The 23,303-nt window shown below is 44.8% G+C and overlaps 1 long non-coding RNA gene across 16 annotated transcripts in view; it reads right to left on the bottom strand.

Annotated features, from left to right (window-relative positions):
• Positions 1-23,303, bottom strand: part of LOC121105805 — a 222,099-nt gene that overhangs the window by 23,599 nt on the left and 175,197 nt on the right. For 15 of the 16 annotated variants that reach the window (XR_005838489.1, XR_005838494.1, XR_005838499.1 and 12 more), the window contains one exon: positions 11,460-11,972. This is a non-coding gene — a long non-coding RNA (uncharacterized LOC121105805). Of the gene's footprint in view, positions 1-11,459; positions 11,973-23,303 lie in introns of those variants that run through there. The other variant, XR_005838501.1, reaches the window with a different exon arrangement.

The following is a 23,303-nucleotide window of genomic DNA, read 5'->3' as shown; positions in this document are numbered from 1 at the left end:
GGGGGGAGCGGGGAGGGCAACTCTGCAGGTTTCACTTTTCAGAAGAACCAAGATTGTGGTTTTTACTCCTATTGCCTTGCTGTGTTCACCACCCAGTTCTTGAGCTCACAAGACCTGCGTGTGGGAGCCACAGCAGAGCTAACCCCATCCATTTAAAGTCATTTTATAGTCCCTTGGGCCTATTTTTCATGCTTTTTAGCACCTGAAATGACTCCTGGTTTCAAGTTCACTAAAATCTGCTTTCACTATTATGTCCTTATTCCCCCTGACAAGTGACACGAACAGGAGAGGAGAGTGGCAGGCAGTCTCTTGGGGATGAGGGCTTTCCTGAGAGCCTGGGGGATGCCCTGGGCTGGGGACACTTACAGGGGTTGTGAAAAGACCCCAGGAGACTTCTGAGATGCACAGATGCCTTCCAGAGCTGGGGCAGACCAAAAGGAAGGCCGCCAAGGGGCGGTACCTGCTTGCCCCTCCAACCCTCATCCTGGGCCACACCTGCCTCCTCGATCCCCAAAGGCCAAACATGTCCCCCCCACAGAGCCTTTCTCAGATGTTCTCTATGCTTGGAAACTTCACCCCCAACTCCTCCACCCACACACTCCTTTCTCAACCTTTGGCTCCCATCTTAGAAATTACCTCCTCAGAGAACCACTCAAAAGGGAGCCCCCCTTTCATCTTAAAGCACCTTTTCCCTCACAGCACATAGCCTGAGTGTTCTGTTTTATTGGACTGCTCTCCTATGCACCTACTCAGCTTCCACGATAGGACAAGAGACCACACTTGTTTTCTTAACCCCCCCCACCATCATCATCATCCCGATGCCAACCAGAGCCTGGCCCACAGCCGATGCTCACGACAGCTTTGATGCATGAATGAGCAATGATACGAGCCCCCTCTGACCCCCCCTGAGTTGCTCTGATCTCTGGATAACCTAGAGAAGGTCCCTCTAACCACATCTCCATCTGTTCCCGACCTTCCCCACCTCCCCCACCTCCCCCAATAAAACTGTAGTAAATGCTGGTATATCTTCTGACTGCAAATAACCAGGTATAAAAGGAGAAGTTCATAACTGACACTCCCAAACAATCGCTGAAAGGATTTATGAACTTGGCCTAGAGTTCTACCGTGGTGGCAAAATTAACTTCTCTGTGCAATTAAAAATTCCTCCCTTGGTCACAGTGCCGGGAGGACCTAGACCAGAGCAGGGCTGAAGATGAAACCCTGACTTTGACAGCTTAGGAAATGCTGCCCCCAATCTCTCTCTCTCCCTCCTCTGATTGTGCCCTAGTCCCTGGGCGACCTGCTTGTGGGAATGACGCAGGCCCTGCATCCCAGGTAAGTCATTCCCATCTAGTTCTGCGTGTCCAAAGATGCTGCCAGCTCACTTGCTTCCACTCTGCTCCCCTGCAGGCCTGTGGAGAACACCCCAGTCTGTTATTAGGATCTGCTCAACTGTTCAATTACACCGCCCCTCCAGCCAGCAACCTCTCTGCTGCCTCTTCCTTGCCAACCCAGTCAGCCCCCAACTCACGTCCTCTTGCTCACTTTCTCGCTGCCCGGGGAACACACACCTCCCACCCGACTCACTTCTCACTCCCCAACACACCACGAGCTTACATAGTCAATATGCTCAGGGACTTCACTTGAACTCCTCCAGCTCACCACTCTTCCAAAAAGCTCAGACCCCAAGGAAAGAAGGGCTGCAGCTAGCCTGAGCTAAATCCAAACAAGAGGTTCACCGTCAGCACCTTGAAACTCGGAAAGAATCCATCACATGTCAGTGCAAGGCCCTCACAGAGCACTTGTGGGAGGTAGGAAGGTGCCAAGGGGGAAAGGGAGAGAAATTAAAGTCTGTCAATTCTCCCTCTGGATCTTGTTGGTTAGAGCAAGAATGACACCGTTTTGTTTTGTTTTTTCTTTAAGACTTTTATTTATTTGAGAGAGAAAGCGCACGTGTAAGCAAGAGCAGGGGGAGGGGCAGAGAGAGAAGACGACTCCCCGCCGGGGAGCCCGACATGGGGCTCGATCCCAGAACCTATAGATCATGACCTGAGCCATAGGCAGACGCTTAACCGACTGAGCCAGCCAGGCGCCCCCGGGATGATACTGCTTTTGTTACAGATTCGAACACCTGTTTACCTGGAGGCAATACTCACATGGTACCTTAGAGTACAAGATCTGGGGTCAGAAGACGGAAGCTCAAATCCAGTAGTCCCCACCCTTACCCATGGTTTCACTTTCCAGCTACCCATGGTCTCAGTTACCCGTGGTCACCCACAGTCTGGAAGCTGACGATCTTCCTTCTGACTTATCATCACAAGGTCAATGACAGCTGAAGGCTACGTCACAGTGCTTATGTCATTCACCTCACTGCATCTCACCACAAATCCGTTTTATCATCTCATGTCATTGCAAGAAGGGTGACTACAATACAGGAAGATATTTTGAGAGAAAGACCACATTTATGTAACTTTTACTATAGCATATTATAATTATTCTACTTTATTACTAGTTATGGTTGTCACAATCTCTTACTGAGCCTAACTTACGAATTAAACTTTATCATAGGCATGTACGTATAGGAAAAAACAAAGTATTTATAGGGTTTGGCACTACCCGCGGTTTCAGGCATCCCCTGGGAGTCCTGGAACACGTTCCCCCAGCAGAGAAGCAGGGACTATTGTACTGACCGTGTATGCACACCAGGGCAAGCAGACATTTCCAGCTTAGTACAATGGGGATCAAGAAACCTACTCCCCAGAGCTGCTGTGAGGATTCAGTAACGTAACGTATACGAAAGTACCTTATAATCTGCAAATATCAGACACTGTATCAGTTCCCTTTGTCACCACGTATGTCATTTCTACCTCTCTCATTCAAACACTTGTTGAATGTCTGGCATTGTCAGGCACTGTCTTCTGGGTCAGGGTGTTTATCCAAAAGTAAACAGAACCAATCCTGGCTCTTATGGTGCCAATGCCAACCAGGGAGGACAGACAAGAAACAGGAAGCCAGAGTCTCCTATGTACGTGCACAAAGGGTAAGCAGAGGGTGCTGTGGAAGCATGCAGGGGCCCTGACCTGGTCCTGAGCAGTCAGGGAAGGCTACCTGGAGGAGGGTTCATCTGAAAGGAACAACAGTGGTTGGCTAGGAAGAGAGCAAAAGAAAGAGCTTCCATGCAAAGGGCAAGCATGACCAGCTTCATTTGGCTGGTGCCCACTCAATAGGGGTAAAGATGGGGGGCGGGGGGAGAGATGAGGGCGGAGCACCAAGGGCCTTTGTGCCACATGCTGGAAAAGCAGCTTTCCCTGATGAGGAACTTTGTAGCCAACTCAGCAACAACAAGAGTATCACACAACAACAGAGTCCGGGGTCCTGACAGTGGGCCTGAATTTACTGGAAGGCACAACAACATTAACGAGCTTCTATTCACTTCCAAAAAGAAAAGAAAAGGGACTCCATCATGGGCCATGCCAAGTTATTTGTTCAGTAGCTGGGATAGCTGCTTTGTTAATGACCTTTTTTGGACATACTCTCTAATAACCAGCACGTTTGCTGGAGCCGTGGGGGTGGGCTGTGGTTATACGCACCATTCGTAACAAGCTGTAACCGAGTTATCCAGAACAAGGTGCGGCGCCAGAATGCCCCGCTTTGGGGGATGCACCACAAAACATAACTGACTGCATGAAACTGGCCCACAGGATAAAAATGCCTCCAAAATAGGAAATATTTATGGAAACGGAAAACGATACAACTTAAAAACTTGGGCTCAGGAGCCAGACTGCTGTGATCCGAACCCTGGCGCCCCCACATACTCGCTGCATAATCTTGGGAAAAACGACTTAACTCCTCCGAGCCTTAGTTTTCCCATCAGGAAACTGGGTATGACGACAGCACCTGCCTCACAGGATTGCGTCTTAAAAGAGACACACGGCGCTTGGCCAACAGTGCTAGTTACGGTCATTACTACCGTGTCATCGGGTGTCTCCCGCACCCGTGCCGGAGCAGGTCTCCTCTCACCTACAGCTGATGTGATGAGAAAGTGCAGACCTGGACACAGGAGCGAATTATCCCTGCTGACCCCGACCCCAGAACACGGAAATGCGACCGCAGTGCCCTGGCCTCCCGGGTTAGTCACGGTGGGTACAGATGAGGTCAGACACTGTCACACAAGAAGAGGGCTCCGTCAGCTTCGCGGGAGAGGGCTCGCGGTTCAATCAGCCCGGGAGGAACGCAAACCTGGTTTCTGGGCCCCGCGCTGACTTTTTGAAGAAATCCTTCAGAGTAACACCATGGTGCGTTTCATTCGCGCTTTCTCTTCGAGGTAGCTCCCTCAGAAGTTCAAGGATGTACCTCAACTATCTCGTGTGCTCCTTCCCAACCTGCTAAGTAATCCCACTGCCTGTGAACACACCCAAACTTCATTTTATGTTTTAACTTAAATTCATCTTAAAGCTATCTCTATTTCTGGCACGTTAACACCTCTGCAGACGGCAGGTTCCAGACGGGCGTGCCTCACTTGCGAAGCGGCCTCCCCAAGACTCCCAGGGCTAACTCTGGGATCTGGTAAATTAACTTCATACCCACTCTGTAGCATTTAGGACCTCGCCACCTTATTTCCTGCAGATCTAGCCTGGGAGCGAAATTTTAAAAGGAGCTGTGGATTGAGGAGATGATTCAGAAACCCAATGCATAGCTCGGTAGCGACTGGTGGGAAGAGTCAGTCTTCCTCACATTTTAACTGGAAGGAAAATAACAGGTTACAGGAGTGCTTTCCAACTACCCTCCCTTGCTCTTGGCAAATTCGGGAACGCCAAAGAAACTCAACCCGCTAGCCCTGGTGTATCTGCGGCATGAAAAGCAGCCCTGGGCTGGGAGCGGGTAGCATGGTGGGGCTCCTCTGGGCCAGAGAGGGGGGCACGAGTAAGGATGGGGGGAGCGGCTTCTCAAAGACAGGGTAACAGGAAATGGCCGGGCAGGTTTGGGAAGCAACAAGCTGACACTTGCTGGACCACAAACACGTGAGAGGGGACAGCAGCAAGAGAAAAACGCAGCTTATTTCATTGTTCTTCTGAAAATCATTCACTCGGGCGCCTGGGTGGCTCGGTCGGTTAGGCGCCTGCCTTTGGCTCAGCTCATGATCCCAAGTCCTGGGATCAAGCCTCACATCCCTGCTCAGCAGGGAGCCTGCTTCTCTCTCCCGCTATTACTCCCTCTGCTTGTGCAGGCGCTCTCTGTCAAATAGATAAATAAAATCTTAAAAAAAAAAAAAGTCATTCGCTCAAAGAGGATGCCACTTTTGAATGCTGATGTTACAAGAATACCAATTTAGGTTATGTTAAATTTTTTCCGCAAAGCTATCCTTAAATGCCTAAGCACTTAAGATGGCTAGACTTCTAAAATCCCACAGCATTGCTCACTTAGAGCGGGGAATTTAGAACAAAGGTGACACTGGACCACCACAGAGTGAGTCTCCTGGAGGTCAAGGGGGGATGTGCTCCGTAAGCAGCTAGTCAGCGAATCGGCTTCCTGTGAGTAAGGCTTCCTCTGGATGATCCCGGGAATGCTCCCTCATCCCTTGGACAGGACCTAACGGCTTTAACATCCTAGTCCCAGATCCACGGTCCGGAGACCTTCATCAGTGGTCCTACTCCCTGGAAAGTATTATTCAGAGAAACTGGGGAAAAAAAAAAAAAAAAAACACGGTCTTCCCAGATTTCTGAGGAAGGGGTGGATACTGACCTAGATTCAATGTTCTAGATTAAAATCACAGATTTTGAATAAAGAAAAAAATGTTCTACATAATCTAATAAAATCAACTTATTTTACAAGCAGGAAATTGAGGCTCAGATGGTGAAAAAAACCAAACCGGTACAAAAATTAAACCACCAATTAATGTCCAGTGGTGGCCAAAGACGAGTCTTTTAATTAGGCTGTGCATTTTCCGGTCAGCCAGTTGTATGCCGCGCTAAGAGGCAGATGTGGTGGTCAGTTTACTGGTAAGACACAGCTGCAAACCCATCTCTAAGGCTGGGATGCTATCCAGCCTCGAAAACTCATGGGAATTTAGGGAGCTCATCAGTTAGGCTGGGAAAGGTGGTTAAGGTCCTTGACATAAGGTTTGATCTTATCACTCACTGTGAACCAGGGACACTCAATGCCAGACATCAGTAGGGAAGGTCTGGGGCTATACGCTGCCCTGGGCAGAGCAGTCTTTACGCTAAGGTTCCCATGGCAGAGCCTGATGGCGGCCACTTGGGAAGGTGACCTGACTCTGGCAAAAACTTTCTTTCAAAGCCCGCTGCTCCCAGGCAGCCCCCCTGCTGGCTCGGCCAAGTCCCACTCACCGGACTTCTACAAGCATGTCGGTGCCCACTGTGTGCCTTTCTAGTCCTCCCTTAAATGTACTCTTCAGCTCCAACCAAAAGAACAAAAAGCAAGGCTAATGGGAGGACGGAGCCTTAAGAGGGAGTTATGTTTGAAAAATGAATTCATCGTATGTGAATATAATCATAAGCCTTAAAAAATAAAACCATATTCATAAAATTAGAGGACCAAAGCATATCTTGGAAAGCAGCTTCTCTTGGTATTTATTCCGATGTTCACTATTTTACTGTACTAGTATAAATACTGTACTAATATAAATAGCTGGAAGTTTCTTGGAAATCAAACCTACAAATTAGAGAAAAAACAGAATGAAAGAAAATGTCTTTGCTATTCTACCTGAATTCAAATCATGACTCAGGAGTTTTAAAAACTGTCACACGAACAGATACATGATAAAGGGAAAAAATGGCAAGATATTAATTAGAGAATCCAGCTGGTATATAGGTGGTGGGATTCACTGTAAAATTATTCCAACCTTACTGTATACTTGAGACTTTTAATAATAAAACGTTGGGACAAAAGTATTATCACACCCTCCACTCAAGTACCAATATGCCCCCAAATTCATGGACTCTTACAGTTAGATGTAACAGGGAAAGGTTTTCGAGTATAAAATCAAGGAAGCACTAAAAATTAACTGGGGAAAGACAAGTGACTCCATACAGGATTCTGGGGGACTGACTACATGAAAAAAAAAAAAATCCTTTACACCTTACTTCTAATTTGGTGAGTTTAATATAAAAAATGAAATTATTGTTTTAAAAAATCAGAAGAATATCTTCTAACTCCTGGGCAGGAAGGAATTCCTAAGCCCATGTTAACAGGAGGGTCACAAAGAAAAAAAAAAAAAACAGACAAAAATCACTTATTTAACTACACAGAATGTAAATGTTCTATCTCGAAAGAATCATAGACAAAATTAAAAAATCAAAGAAGCCGAGAATAGCATCTGCCCAAATATCACTAACACACACACACACACACACACACACGCACACGCATGGCACACACGCCCCTCAAATAAATGATAAGAACAGCTGTGCTTTGACAGAAAAGTTGGTAAGGGACATGAACAGAAATTTACAAAAAGAAACAATGGATTAATAAAGACATGAAAAAGTTAACCTTTCCTGAAAGCAACTACCGAATGCCATGTACCTTGCACAGAGTGGGAAGCCTTTAAACAGCTGCCAAGGGGCACCTGGGTGGCTCAGGAGGTTAAGCCTCTGACTCTTGATCTCAGTTCATGAGCGGTCTTGATCTCAGGGTTGTGAGTTCAAGCCCCACGTTGGGCTCCACACTGGGTATGGCATTACTTAAAAAAAAAAATAGCTGTCGAATAAATGAGCCAAAAATAGTGTAACATTTTTCTCTAAAAGATAATACTCGGTACGGGTGAAGATATGGTGGGAGGGGCATTTCATTCATTGCTAGAATGTGGGTAACTTGGGGGCGCCTGGGTGGCTCAGTCATTAAGCATCTACCTTTGGCTCAGGGTGTGATCCCAGGGTCCTGGGATCGAGCCCCACATGGGGCTCCTCCGCTGGGAGCCTGCTTCTTCCTCTCCCACTCGCCCTGCTTGTGTTCCCTCTCTTGCTGGCTGTCTCTCTCTGTCAAATAAATCAATAAATAAATCTTAAAAAAAAAAAAAAGAATGTGGCTAACTTGGTACAAGCTTTCTAGGAAACATTTCGGCAAGGGTTATCAAGAACCTTTAAGAAGTTTAATTCTGGGGTGACTGCCTGGCTCAGTCAGTAGCGCATGTGACTCTTAGTTTCAGGGCTGTGAGTTTGAGACCCATGTTGGGCACGGAGCCTACTTAGAATGAGAAAAATGAATAAATAAATAAAAAGGTTTAATTCCTTCAACTTAATAAACTCACTACAAGGAATCTATCCCAAGGAAGTATTTTAATATATTATTTAATATTAATATGTTGTTATATTACATTAACATATTACAAATGTTTTATTAATATATTAATATTACATTATTTAAGTACATTTTAATGAAAAATGTCCAAGATTTATGTATTTAAAAGGATAATTCTTATAATGTAAAACTGGGTTTTAAAAAAATGGAAGTGCCAGGCTCCTGGGTGGCTCAGTTGGTTAGGCATCTGACTCCTGATTTGGGCTTGGGTCATAATCTCAGGGTCATGAGATCGAGCCCCATGTCAAGCTCCCTGCTCAGTGGGGAGTCTGCTTGTCTCCCTCTCCCCGGCCGCCCCCACCCCCGCATGTGCTCTTGCACTCTCTCTCTAAAGAAAAGAAAATGGAAGCTAACTAAACACTCTCCAATTTTGCATTGTTAAAAATGTTTTTAAAGCATTTTTAAGCACTTGGAGGAAAAGCTCATTTAAGAAATGGGATAGAAAAGTTCCTACACAGGATGATGCTAATTCTGTAAACTCCGTGTGTGTGCAGGAAAATACTGAAGGGAAATACACACCAATATTAAGAGAGCTTTGGGTGATGGGATCAGAGATAATTCAAATTCCTTCTTTACACTATTTCATATTTTAAAGAAGTTTTACTACACATGTTAGAAAAAAATAACAAATACCATATAAAAAATTTGGGAGAGTGAGCCACTGCTTTAGAAACAGGTCTCCCACAAGTCACGACCACCAGTAAGATAATGACTTGGAGCTGCACCCCTGGATCCAAATCCATAGAAGCCACCTGGCCACCCTCCTGGGTCCTACACCCCCACTGTCGGTGGGCATTCTGCCACGTCCAAACACTGCCTTACCTTCCCTCAGACCTGCTTCCCCTCTCGTATTTCGTCTCCTGGTGAATGATCCCGCTTCATCACCTCAGCCACCATCCTTGTTTCGCCTCTCCCCTTTCCCACCTCACTAACGCCCTCTGAATCCACTGTCCTGGGCATCCCTGTCGTTCATCTGCACTGGAAGGCTCTGGCTGGAGCAGCTCTCTCGCTGTCTGGTCTCCCTGCCTTGCCTGACCTGGCCTGCTCCTCTCCCCCCAACTCATTCTCTTCACTGCAGCCACGGCCCCCTTCCCAAGGTCTGGCCTCCTCACCCTCCTGGACAGAGACCTTCAGGCAGACGGGGTGTGGCGCCTTGGGCCTGTGGTCAGGGACTCCCCTCCAGCTTCACCTTCTCTCACTGTTCCCCCCACACCCTCCACCGGACCTCACAGCCTCTGACGCTCAGCGCCTCACCACAATGCTTGCCTCCCCTTGTCTGGCTAACTCCTCGAAGGCTGTCCTCCAAGAGTCAAATCAGACATCACCTTCGTCAGGAAGCCTCGCGGACGGCAGCTAGGAGTTCCCAGGTCCCACAGCAAGCTGATTTCATGCAACTGCAGCGTCCACTGTGATCTGTGTTTTTGTACCTCAGCCTCCTCTCCCAGCACGGGAGCACCTAGCAACACAGGCCCTCAGTGTTTGTTGAATGAATGAATGAAGACATGTTCCCACCATCTCATAGTTAGCTATTCTCACTTGGGAAAGATCTCAACCCAAGATTCCCTCACTTCCCTCGGCTTGCCACTCATCTAACTTGATCATCGTGGCAACTGAGGTTGTCTTTCTTACCTATTCATTAGTCAACCCATGTATTTATTATAGACCTTATGTCCTGACCGTATCTCTTTGGTTTTACTGGAATCCATTTGCTCCTGCCCAGACTATCAAAGAAGTGTTACCGATGTCCCCACACAGGACGGTCATTTAAAGCACTGCAATTTACTGAAAGTGAGGCAGTGGGTGACCCACCAGGGATAGAAAGATAAATCAGACTCTCACTACTTGAAGACCATTAGCAAGAAATCCCTGAGCCTTTTTCAGACTGAAACTCTGTCACTTTATCTTTTGCTGGAAGGGTGTACAAAACTGCTGCTGCTTGTGCATCTGCTCTTCACAATTACCCCAAATCTTTTTTTCAAATGTGACTCAGGCTGGACACAATAATGAGTGTGACTAATGCAAGTCTTGTTTTCTTACCCTTTTATGTCATACTTCTGTTAATACACCCAAGATTCATGTCTATTTTTTTCCACAACAGCCTTACAGTACTGACTTGAATTTACCTGATGGGCCGTTAAGGGCGACAGTTCTTCTAAATGGCGGTTTTCTGCACTCAACTAAGCTACACCTTCCATCTACCCCCACCAGAGTGCTTGTGCTGACGGAGAATCATTCTCCAGTTGGTTACAATTGTTTTCAATTATATTTCTGGAGTTCGGATGATTTGTAGTCCTGTCTAATTTGCTAACATACACAATGGAAAAGGAAAAAGAAAGAGAAGAGATTTCACTGTGCATGAGAAAAACTCGCCCCAACTGTTAACCGTGAGTCTTAAAGTCTCTACCAGCGTTCATGATGCATTCTACACATTTCATGGTTAAATGTTTGGGAACCCTGGGGTATCCGTTTGGAGGTTCTGAGAATATTATCCGTTCTCTTTATTTATTTAATATTAGTCACCTATATTCTCCACCTTTCCTTTTTTTTTTTTTTTTTTTAAAGCATGCTCCCCCTCCAACCCCTGCCCCCGCCCCCAGCAAACACAGAGTGATTTTTTTCTGACTTGGATGCCTCCTCTTTGAAATCAGAGCGTTTACTGGGAACTTCAAGAATGGCAGGATCACGTAAGCTCTGGCTCTGGGCTGGTGTCCTTAACCTGGGGGCCACAGATGAGCCTTACTGAGCTGCAGATGTCCCCGAAAATGCAGGCAAATGTTTATGTGTGAATGTGGCAAAAGGATTCACGGCTTCCATCGTAATCTCAAAGGTGCCCAACACCCCAAGAGGGTTAAGAACCCCAGCTCTAAGGCACTCAGACATAATAAAGCAGTAAACTGAATAAGCCACATCAGAATGACTGATTCAACTCTCTACTCTGACATTTCCAAAGAGAAAGAGAAATTCTACAATAATTATATATTAAGCATCTTCTGCATTAATGGAGAACATGACTTAAGGGTGTGATTTGGGAAATCCGGCATATGCAAAATAATACAGAGGCAATAATTCAACCCTTCAAGTATCAACCACTTCAAATATGAGTTTCTACTTCTCGCAAAGTTTGATATACTTTCTTTGTCTTCTTTTGATACCTTTAGCTTATTTGATAACATTGATTTAAAACCAAGACCTCAGGAATCAGAAGTTTCTCTGCACATAAAGGTTACTACCCAAAAACACGCATCTCTCACCGTTAGTAACTGCATTATTTTTGCTAGAATGTACACTGTTATCTTCCATACTTGTGTTTTAAAGAACATCACAAAAACCACTTAATACAAATATGTCAAAATCCAAACTGCCTTCATGGCAATATGCTGCAAAAATCAATGTATCTTAGCTTACAACTTCTATTGTCATCTATAGGTTATGCCATCTTTTATGATTATCACCACATCCAAAGTATTTTCTACAGGTAAATGTGAAATGTAGCATAAATGGGTCAGGAAAAGATGCTCTTTAAAAGCTTATCCTCCGACGAAATGCCATTTAGAAATTCAGAAGCAAGAACCAGTGAAAATCAGAAACTACTGTCATCCATACTCACCACTGGGCAGAACACAGAGGATCCTGAAGCACAGGCTGGACTTGTCCTGGAAGGAAGGGATTGAATTCCATTAGGAGAACAGGCAAGCAGAGACAGCGAGTGGCAACACTACCTTTCTCCAGCTCATCTTATTTGCAGACACGCAGATTTTGGAATCTTCCAGGACTAACAATGAAAACCACACTAGGTTGTTTTCCCAATTCCTATGAAATGAGTCAGTAGGTCAAACTTCTCCACTTGGGAGAGAGAACAATTCCTTCAACTGCGCTCACTGTTTCCAGTGAGCGTACTCCTTCCCTGCGCCCCCTGGATAAAAGCGTGGCCAGGAAGCCACAGAGAGCCCACCACGTGAGACATGTCATAGGTACCGCCGGGAGGTTAGTCTTTTTCATGGGATAATTTCTCCTTGTGAATATTTAGGACAAAAATCCAGTTAGGAGGAAGATATGGGTGAAGTCTCTTCATTTAAAAAGAGTTGGCACAACTTTTTCTCTGTTGAGACCGTGTAGTCATTTACTTCTCTTTCGTAAGATGACAGAGTGATACGTTAAATATAGAAGAGCAGTAACTGTACCTGGAAAAGCCCCTCGCAAACCGATTCCCTCTGTAAAACGTCCTTCCTCCTCCAAAGGACTGCTATACCCAAAAAATGCAATGATTATTCAATCAATCCACATTCTGAAAAACCCTTCACAGGCTGCTGTGAGTCCCGTGGTGCCATCCATGAAATCATATAAAGCAGAAGTATTCAGGAGCTTGCTAGCAGTCTTTTGAATCCACAGCTCAAGAGCATGAACACTGGTTTAGCAATAATCATCGGAATCTACCACCTACTCACCGGAGAGAACATTTCTTGTAGTTAGCGACCTTCTGCCCTGGAAAGCACCAGCTACCAGCAATGAATCCATAATTCTGAGAACTCACACATTCAGGAAAATACACGGACATGTGTCTCTAAATACAGGTACAGAGATCTTCTGTGACAGTTCTTCATTAGGAGACTGGAAATACTTTTGCTTTCTGTATCGAGAGTACTTTCTTTCCTTTTAAAGAGGAGGTTTCGTTTTGATCTTGAGAAATTCTGATAAAACCACCAACTGAAAACCTGCCATTATAAGCGAGGGATTTCACAACGTTCATTCCAAAAAAACTGTGGCTATTCATTTCTGGAAGTGATTCACTGCGAAAGAATCGTTGCTGGCGGTGGAGGGAGCATTCATTTTTAGAAGGCAGCCTGCCCTCGGAGCAGTGAGCACAGAATCCTCAGACACAGCAGCCACGTGCCTTGCTGACCCCATCACGGCTCCCTGAATCACCGTCCCTCAAGATGACACGCAATGACCAATTTCCTCTTCTAACTCCCTCGCGATACAAAAACCCCTTTGGTCTATACACCCTGAATTAATCCTCTGCTCTGGTGGAAATGTGCAAATAAATCTGGGAGGGCTGCAGCCGTATTCTCCACCTGTCAACGCTCAGTCGCTGGCGAGTAACCAGCATATGGATACTCACTTCCTGTGAGTATTTCTAAAAGAGCTTATGATATTTCCTTTGGAAAAAAAAAAAAAAGTGGGGAGGCAAGCAACACAGGGAGAAGTAACTCCAACAAGCAAAACTAAAAGCATGCAACGTGATCACTGTTTACCAGCCACGCCTAATTTTAATTTGGTTTCTCAACCCCCGTGTAATTAAGACAGCCAAGAGAACAGCATCAGGAGAAAGAAGAAAAAAAAGACATTTCACAAATGCTTAGACCTTCAGTGCGCGTGACCAGAAAAGTAATTTTAGGATTCAAGTGAACCAATCCGAAGCTGGTTAGAGCATTAACCCTTCAAGGAAAGAGAGAGTTCTTTTCACTTGTTCCCAAATTTCAAATACGGAAATCGTCTCTCCCTCTGGGCGCTGAGACGCTGAAGGACAGGCTCTGAGTGCCAATCCCAGGGTCTGCGAGAAGAAAGAAGTTTTTCAGATTTGTGTGTGATGGGGGCAGCAAAACAGTTATTTATAGGACTCGGTCACATTCACAGGGTGGCCATGTGGCTTTCACACCAGAGCACCCTTTGAAAACGGGCCACGGAGGGCTAAAATAGGACTTTTTGTATTTCTTTGGTGTCGGCCAAACCTGATCATTTATGTCAGAGAAGAGTAGAATTTCTTAACAACTGGACAGATTGAGAAGGATTGCTTTTATCCCACCTTAGAGAGTATCAGTGGTGACAGAGCTCATTTTCTGAGGGGACTAGTAAACATTTTACTGAAAGAGGAGCCTAAAAAAAACAAAAACAAAAACAAAAAACCCATCCTTTATTTCCAGGCTGCTAATGTGCTTCTGTCTTGGGTGGAAAGGGTGGGAGGGGGAGCTCCTGAAGGTCGGAGGAGAAAAATATAAGTTCCACTCGGGGCGAGCGGAAGCCTAGAGACCAATGAATCAATGCAGACACACAGCTGTGCCATGGTGCTTCTGGCCTTGATTTCTGACATGGTAACACTCTGCCACTTTTACCCCGACTCCTCTATTTCTCATCTTTGAATGCTCAAGGTAAACATGAAGAATACATGTGAAAATTTTTAATAAAGCCATCTATATTTAATGCTATGGAAGGAAACTTTCACCAATGTGATATGTTTTTATTATCTTCGCCAAACCGGTATTTTAAAAAGAACAGTATGGGAACCACTCGCATGAGAGGCACATAATCTTCAAATTGAGAATGAGTCAAAACGGCATCGATAATTGGTGTTAAGAATTTAATTCACACCAACAACACCACACAACAGTCGTCCTTCTGCCCTCACTCCCAGACCTTATGAACCCCCTCAATGGCTAAAGGAACATTCTATAAAATGTCAAAAGAACAGGAACCTATCTATTACAGGGAGAGCAATTTTAAGTATCCAGAGTTTCAAAAAATCCTGTTGCTCTGAGCTTGGCGAAAGGAAAGCAATGATCAGAGGCCTGACAACTACTCAAGTATTAGTATATCTAATTTCCTCACTTACTAAAAAGTCGGCTTCTCTCTCCCACTGGGTCATGGTCACACACATGCCCGCAGGTCTCAAAGCTTCTGTGCTCTTTGTTCCTGTTTCAGACCGTGCTTTATAGGCAAGTTCCTCTCTTAAGGCCTGTGTGGCCAATGCAGACATTTTAAGAAGAGAAAGGAAAAGCAGAGCAATGCAGAATGAAGATCATGAAACACATGCTTGGGTGGGGGGCAACACATAGAACACGAACCCAACAGATGTGGCCACCGCCAAGAAGCTGCTGCCCGTTAGGACAGCCTGTGCATTGTGGGGCCTGAGAGGGTGACCTCTCAGGTTGGGTATTTTGAACGTGACTGAATTACAGAGACTCTCCAGGTCTTGCTGCAGGCTGCTGTCCCGTGTTCCCTCTCCAGACCTCTGGGCCCGCCATCCCCCACCCCCACTCCTGTTCTCCCCAGACAAAATAAAACTCTGGGACAAACGTTCTTTATGTTCAACTTGACTCAAAGTTTTCTTTTAAGCAATGCAAAGGAGTGCACTCTCTAGTGGCACTTTTATAGAAAGGGGGGGCGTGGCCTCACGTGGGACGAGCACCAAACTGCAGGTAGTCAGAGGGCCCATGTTTGAGTTCCGGCTCTTCCTTTGGCTACGCTTTGCTCTGGCCCAGATCACCCAACCTCTTTTAAGCAGTTTAATCATCAGTGGTAAGAGCAAAATGACAGGCCGGGCTGGCTCAGACACTACCAGGAGCTGGACACAAACCTACTCACTGAATTTTCACCGAGACCCCAAATTCCATTACTATCCCCAGCCTACAGACAAGGAAACTGAGCCCTGGGGAGTTTAAGGACTTGACCAGGGTCATGCAATCAGTAGGCAGTGAGGCCAGGATTCAAAACCAGGGAACCTGATGCTGGCCACTCTGCTCCGGAGCCTTCCGTCGGCACGTGTGCCGATCACTGCCAGTGGGGAGGAACATAGCACTCAGAAAACTACCCAGTAAGCTATACCTCGAGGCAGACTTTTCATCACGCCACATGCAAATATTTTCTCTGCAGAATTTAAAGGAAATTAATGATAACTAAGCCCCGGTAACGCTAACACGTTTGTGTGTTCTTTGAGAACAGCTTCGTATATCTGCAAACTACTTTGCAAAACCTGCGATACTCAGCTTAGGGGTAGAAAGTATTTAGGAACCATGTTTTCAATCCGTGCAGTTAAGGGAGGCTCATGGTCACATGGTTAAAGCTTGAATCTCCATCCAGTTAACTCCCAGAGCGGTGCTGTGTCCAGCCCACGGGGGCTGGCGGTGCACGTGCAACTATGAGACACTTCTCGGGCATTTTCATCTGACGGCTTGGCCTCCACTCATTCATGAGATGCGTGAGTGTGTGATACTGATTCTCAAAACAAGCGTCAGTTACAAACTTTCTTCTTACTGCAAACTCCTCAGGCTTTAGGAAGAAAAGAGAAAGATGAGGGAAAAAATATTTTCTTTCTATTATTATTATTATTATTATTATTAATTTAAGTCAGGGAAAAACAAAGCCTCCACTGAAGGTCTGCCTATGAGGAACATAACTGAAGTTCTACCCAATTGTTCTCCTTCTTTAAACTAGCTCATATGCAGACTCTTTGATGTTAAACAAATTGTCTTTCCTACACGCTCACTGAAACGTGGCCACAAGAGTAGGAGAAGCTGGGGGACCCCTCTGCTTCGGTGGTAAATGATGATTTAGTCATTTACTCTTCAAGGAAACAGAAATTTCCTATTCAGGGTCTTCAAGGCTTTTCATGCTATATACTCTATGAAGTCTGGCCCTATTACATTTACTCAGAACTTTCTGAATGGTTCCACAGCATGTTGGGTCACACCGAAATACTGAAAATGCCTATTCCTAAAACAAAGACATCTGTTGACAAGAGAAGTTAAGAAGAGAAAGAAATAAGACCACATTCTGGTGTGATTTCCATTTCGGACAGCAAAGACTCTGGGAAATCTACGTACGTTAGATTTATAAGCCAGCATTTTTCCCCCCAAAGACTTACTTGGCGTGAAAAGCTACTTCCTGTACTATAATCATAAAGTCAAATGTTATTTGCTCCTATCATAACCATTCACATACTTCCTGTCATAAAAACTTGACCTTTGCTGGAATATTAAATAAAACATGCCAAAAAACTACAGGTAGGAAGTGACCGTATGAATATATACTATTTAAGTTCATATTCCAATCTAAGCAAGGGACGAATCATCCTTTCTATAAACCAGTATTATATATTATCGTCTTGGGTGACTAATCCCATTTATGGCCCACAGAATGAACTTTAAGCGTAAAGAGAGCCTTCTTTATTTACTGAGCTTAATCAATAGTTTTGTGGCAACTAAGGATGTCTCTCAGAGGTGCTGTGTGGGTACTGGGCTGCAATGTCCTTGCAGAGTTCCTGGCCTGGAGCTCAAATCAGGAAGATTCAAAACCTTACACAGGGTAGATGTGCACACTTTAAATGCACGTGCACATTTTTCTTTGATGCCTTCATACTTCTAAAAGAAAACAAGCTTCTAAATTCCTAGGCTTCCGTGTCGTTGGAGGGAAAAGCAGAGCCAGTTGCATACACACAATGATAGAAGAAAAGTGTGCACGAACAGATTTGTTTACAAAACAGGGCCCGGCAAAGTCTGTCTCTCAGTGCCACAGCAGGATCCATACAACAAAACAAACACACAAATGCAGAAGAATCTATGGGGACAACTCTTCCTGCTGATGAAGGTACGAGGGTCGCTGATTTACAATGCAACAGTGTGGCCTGGTCTTGAACTGGGACTATGTCACGAAGAACAGGTGCATATAACTTATACGTAGTACAACGGTTTCAATGCACCTTCCTTGGAATTTAAAAGTCTCAAATTTATTTCTTCAGCGTTGGCATTTTCTCCTACTTTGAATCCTACGTATTTCCACCCGGACAGGGCAATTCCTTTAAACTCACCAGGAAACAACAAAACCAACACATTCTACTTATTTTACTTTAATTGTATAGCCATCCAGCCAGGTTTGCAAGTTCAGTTTGACTCCCTTCTTCATGGAGCCAAGAATAAGCAGCACCCATTTTCAAAGTCTTCCCCCTCCCTCTCCCACTACCAATAAACATGGTGACCTTTATCACTTTGTTCCTGGACAAGCATGATGGCCTCTGTAATGGGTTCCCTTGCCAATGAGCAACTACAGGATGGAAAAACACAGTAAAGAGTGAGAAGATGGGGCTCTGGGTTCAGGTCTGCCAGATACAAGCCATGTGATCCTGAGAAAATTGTGTAATTTCCTTAGACCGCAGTGTTCCCATCTACAGCATGAAGAAAATAAATCATAGGGTATAATCCATCAAGTACAGAGTCACCAAATATGATCTTCTGAAATTTAGCTTCCTCGGATCACTGCACACCTTAAAAATCTTTAGTGATTTTGCTAAAATTTAAGTTCTTCAGCCTGAATTAAACGCGAAAGTCTTCTACAAACTGGAAGGCACCACACAAAGCAACAGGAACCTTAACAGGGGTCATTTCTTGAGTTGCACGCACAAAGTATTATCCAGGATTTTCATATATTTTTATACACACGGGTTCTAAGTCCCATGGCCATTCTGAAAGGTTGGTTTTATTACTCTACATTTTACATCAAGAACCTGAGGTTCTATGAATAACTTACCCAAGGTTACATAACCTCGTTACGTGCCAGGAAAGTACACACAAACCTACACTGGGTTGATTATCAAGCCTACTAAGCCATACTGGGTGCTTTATTTTTTAACATTTATTTATATATGTATCTGAGAGAGTGCAGGGCGGGAGGGGCAGAGGGAGAAAGAGAATCTCAAGCAGACTGCCTGCTGAGTGCGGAGCCTGATTTGACTACAGGCTTCCACCCCATGACCCTGAGATGATGACCCGAGCTCAAACCAAGAGTCAGATGCTTAAGCGACTGTGCCCTCCTGGCACCCGCTGAGCGCTTTAACTATAACATCATATGAGGGGGTGTCTCCCCTAATTAATTTCTCTGAGTCCCTGGAGTGACCGGGCTGTACACGGAAGCACAGGTCATCATAATATAAAAACACTGACAAATAAAGTGATCACCTAATGCTTCGTCCTCAACACCAGCATCCACCTTGCTCCCTTTTTAGGCTGCTAAGTACCACAGAATATATGCGCAAATGCAGCGTAGTTCACTTGTGACAGCTAACTTGCTCAACAGTTAACAACAGAGGAAGTCAAAGTGAACAGAGACGATCTCATGAGCGGTAGTCTCGTCAAGAGAATGGTCTCTATATCCAAAGACTACGAGAAGCCCTTGGGGAAAATGTGAATGCTCTCACCAAAATCATTCTGATTCTGCCACAGAACTCGCCATCCAATCTTTGTTCTAAGAAATAACATACCGATGAGTCATATCCCAAATTTCTGTTCTATAATGTAAACCAAACTTAGATTCAACTTCTTAACTTTTCAAGACTTAGTCCTAATAAAATCTCTTAAAAATTTTTTACTGTTTGTTTTAAATGTTTGATTCATCTGAAGTTGATGCTCTTAGTTTTCTGGTACCAGTTATCTTCAGATAATAAAGACCTTCTGAAATGGCAGTAAAAGGAAGAATGAAAGAATTACTGATAGGCAAATGGTTGTCGACAAAAAAAAACACCCGACTAGTTTTCCGGTCCATAAACGAAAAGTAATGTCCTAGTTTTCCTCTCACTTGGCGATTCTCAGGCTCACCTGGTCCAAAGCGCCCACGAGGAAGCCGTGCTCATCAGCTCCACCACTGTATCTATGGGGGCACAAATGTGGCAAGTCTGACTGTCTAGCAAAACCAGACTGCAGTCCAGCGAACTTGTGCAAATCCCAACTTTACAAGACTCACTACAACCATTCCATCTCTCTCCAGTTTCCTGATGATCTCTACTTTTTTTCCCCCCCAGAAGACAAGAGTTTATATAATCTGGAAGAATTTTGTCTTATAAGACTTCACTTTGAAAAGGCCCACTGTATCAAGATCCTTCCCAACATAAAATGTGCATATATACTCATATATAGAACTAAATGGTTTTGCACAAGAAACAGCAAGTGTTGGCAAGGATGTAGAGAAAAAGTAACCCATGTGCCCCGTTGGTGGAAATGCAAACTGGTGCAGCCACCATGGAAAACCATATGGAGGTTCCTCAAAATATTAAAAATAGAACCACCCTATGACCCGGTAATCACACTACTGGGCATTTAGCCAAAAAATACAAAAACACTAATTCAAAGGGATACACACACCTATGTTTATTGCAGCATTATTTGTAAGAGCCAAATTATGGAAGCAGCCCAAGCGTGGATAAAGAAGAGGTGGCATATATATGTGTGTGTGTATGTATATGTGTGTGTGTGTATATACACACAATGGAATATTATTCAGCCATAAAAAGAATGAAATCTTGCCATCTGCAACAACACGGACAGATCTAGAGAGTATTATGCTAAGTGAAATAAGTCAGTCAGAGAAAGACAAATACCATATGATCTCACTCATATGTGGAATTTAAGAAACAAAACAAAAGAGCAAAGGAAAAAGAGATAAAGAGACAAAGCAAGAAACAGACTTTTAACTATGGAGAACAAACTGATGGTCACCAGAGGGGAGGTGGGTGGGGGGAGGGAGGAAATAGGGGATGGGGATTAAAGAGTACACTTACGATGAGGAAAAAAATACAACTAAATGGTTTTGGTTCCTGCAAATATCCTTCAATCAAAGGTTCAGAAAAGGGCTATTTTGAGAATGACTTAATGGGATTTATACTATAAAACTTCAAATGCATATGACTTAACCAAGACGACTCTGGAAACAAAGTGTGATTATTGTGCTTTTTCTAGTGACTATAATGTCCCCTTCCAAGAATCTAATAAAATAATGTCTCCCATGCCAGAAAGAGACCCAAGAAAGCATGCCCTCCGAAGACTGAGTCTCAAATTGGTAAACTCTGACCGTAAGCAATCAGAACACTGTTGGTGAGCTTTTCACCTTGCAAAATTGTTGTCTGCTGTAGGGATCTCGGCCTGTTCCTAAAGAGACTGCAGTTCTCTTTATAGCTCCTTCCCTCTGAAAAGCAAAAGGTGTTACTCTTCATTAAGAAAAACCACGAGCCTGTGATCTACACAGCACGGTAGAGACTCTTTTTCCTATAGGCCAGGCCCATCTAGAAACTCAATAACGCACAGTGCAAAATTCAGATGTAAGTATACACAACAGCCTTTCGAGATTTCAGCAATCTGAAACTCAGGAATGGAGTGAGCAGAAGTGGGATGGGAAAGAAGAGGGGGCAATTCACTAGTTCTGAACTCTTAGGATTCCGAAAGATGCTTAACACAGGACTGGCTTTCCAAAAGGGATTTTCTAGCACTGACCCCAAAGGCGGCACGATGGCGTTGTTGCAGGGTGTATCACCGCAGGCCACTGATGAGGACATTCTCTCTCTTAAGACAAAGCAGAAGCTGAAGACACAAGCAGGCGGCGTGGAGCAATGCCGCACCTGCATTCAGTCCTTGGAAGCAGTGAGGCCCGTGCTTCAGAAGCTCAGGGCGCAATGCTTGTTTTGGAGAGCATCCAGCAGAGAGCATTTGGTTTCCTCCATTTAACCAGGTCACCCAGGCATGGAATGCACAGCCCTGCCAGACAGAGAGCGTTTTGGATGCCTGAGAAACAACAGCTTGTCCGGGCTACTGATGCGAAGAGAGGCCACGGTTTCCTTTTTCTCTGCTTTGAATGGCGGCCTTGACGTCACAACAGCAAGGAACCACTGGAGGGACAGATAACAAGGCGCAGGCCAAGAGCGCTCGGCTCAGTTGTAGGGCTGCTTTAATCTCATTCTGGTTTCTTCTCTGGCCGCAGAGAGTCGGCACAAGCAGAGGTGAAGGGCTGATGCTTAAAAGTAAAGGCAGCCTCTGGGCTGAGGAAAGAGACCTTTGGCCACGCTAATCATCACCTTCAAGAAAATTCCATGTGTTTCGGACAGAGTAGACTTCCCAGGGGATGTCTGCAGTGATTCTGCTGATGGTGCGGACATCTGCGCTTTCCCTGAATATCAAAACAGAACTCTTCTAAGAGGCGTGTTAAGTCCTGGGAAATTCAAGGAGCTTGTGAGAGTAGGCAGACAGTCCTTGCAAGAGACTTGTCCTGTGTTCTGGGATAAAAATACCCTTTTGGGGATTTTATAATTTAAGTTCAAGCAATTAAACACGCACATTAGTACCCAACTGCAGGTGTTTGGACAAATGGTGAATGCTGTTCAAATGCTGGCAGTTCAACTCACCGTTATTTAAAATGAGTTGTCTCTGTTAGTCCTTGGAGCACTTTGAAAAGCATGATCTTTCATGTTTCAACCTCACATCAAAATTATAAATTATATTTAGCTACGTGAGTGTCAGGATCATTTATTTCCAGTATAAATGCAATGCTAACTACAGACGTACCAGGCAATGTGCAGACAGGATCTGAGAGCATCACTCCACTGCTTTCATGAACACAGAACAGTCTTCTGCTGCCACAGCCTTGCCTACGGTCAGTCCTCTGCCTTGGCAGCACCAACAGCTCTCACCAAGCCCAAGTCCTAGCCTAAATCCACAGTGCTTGGGGTCCTTCGGGACAGATGAAGCTGGAAAACCAAGGGCTGAGGGGTTGGTTCTGAGGGTGTGTGTGTGTGTGTGTGTGTGTGTGTGTGTGTGTGCATGATGCATGGCGGAGCACAGCATACGGAGAGCAATGGGAACACCTGCTCCCATGACTTCTGTGCTCGTATCTGGAAAAGCAGTTCAGCAGAAGGAACAACATTTCAGAGCTACCTAGCCCCTTTTGTCAGCTTTTTCGTTTCTTAATTAAGATGAGCCGCACTCCTAATGTGGCCACTGGGTCAATCCTGTTTCAAGAGAATAATCTGCTACAAAGACTTACTTACTTTCAAAGGTAAAAGAGGGTAAAATTCTGATCTCCAACTCTCATTTGAGATCCCTACAACAATACCACCACCATTCTGCCTCCGGGCTCTCCTGAGCAACCCTCACCCTCTACAGGTGTCTCAGGCCTGTTCTGGAAGCTGGTGTTGGGACTCAAGTGATCTTACCTGGGTAGATAACAAACTCTGTCTCTCACTGCCAGTTAAAAAACTCCCAGTATGTTCAGTGATTAAATAATGGAGAAGATGCAGCAAACATTACTTTTTACCTATGTATTTTTTTCCAAATGCTGGTGATACCAAGAGATGAAACTTACTCTAGCCCTACCTGTGTTTTTATTTTGTAAGAGCTCTTTATGATTAAAGAACCGTAATTAAATCTCCTCTGATTTATTAAACTTAAGTTTTCAGG

Source organism: Ursus maritimus, unplaced genomic scaffold (assembly GCF_017311325.1).
Source record: "Ursus maritimus isolate PB19 unplaced genomic scaffold, ASM1731132v1 scaffold_3, whole genome shotgun sequence".
In the NCBI taxonomy this organism is placed as follows: domain Eukaryota; kingdom Metazoa; phylum Chordata; class Mammalia; order Carnivora; family Ursidae; genus Ursus; species Ursus maritimus.
The sequence above is the reverse complement of the archived record's forward strand: the minus strand, read 5'-3'. Positions and strand labels throughout refer to the sequence as shown.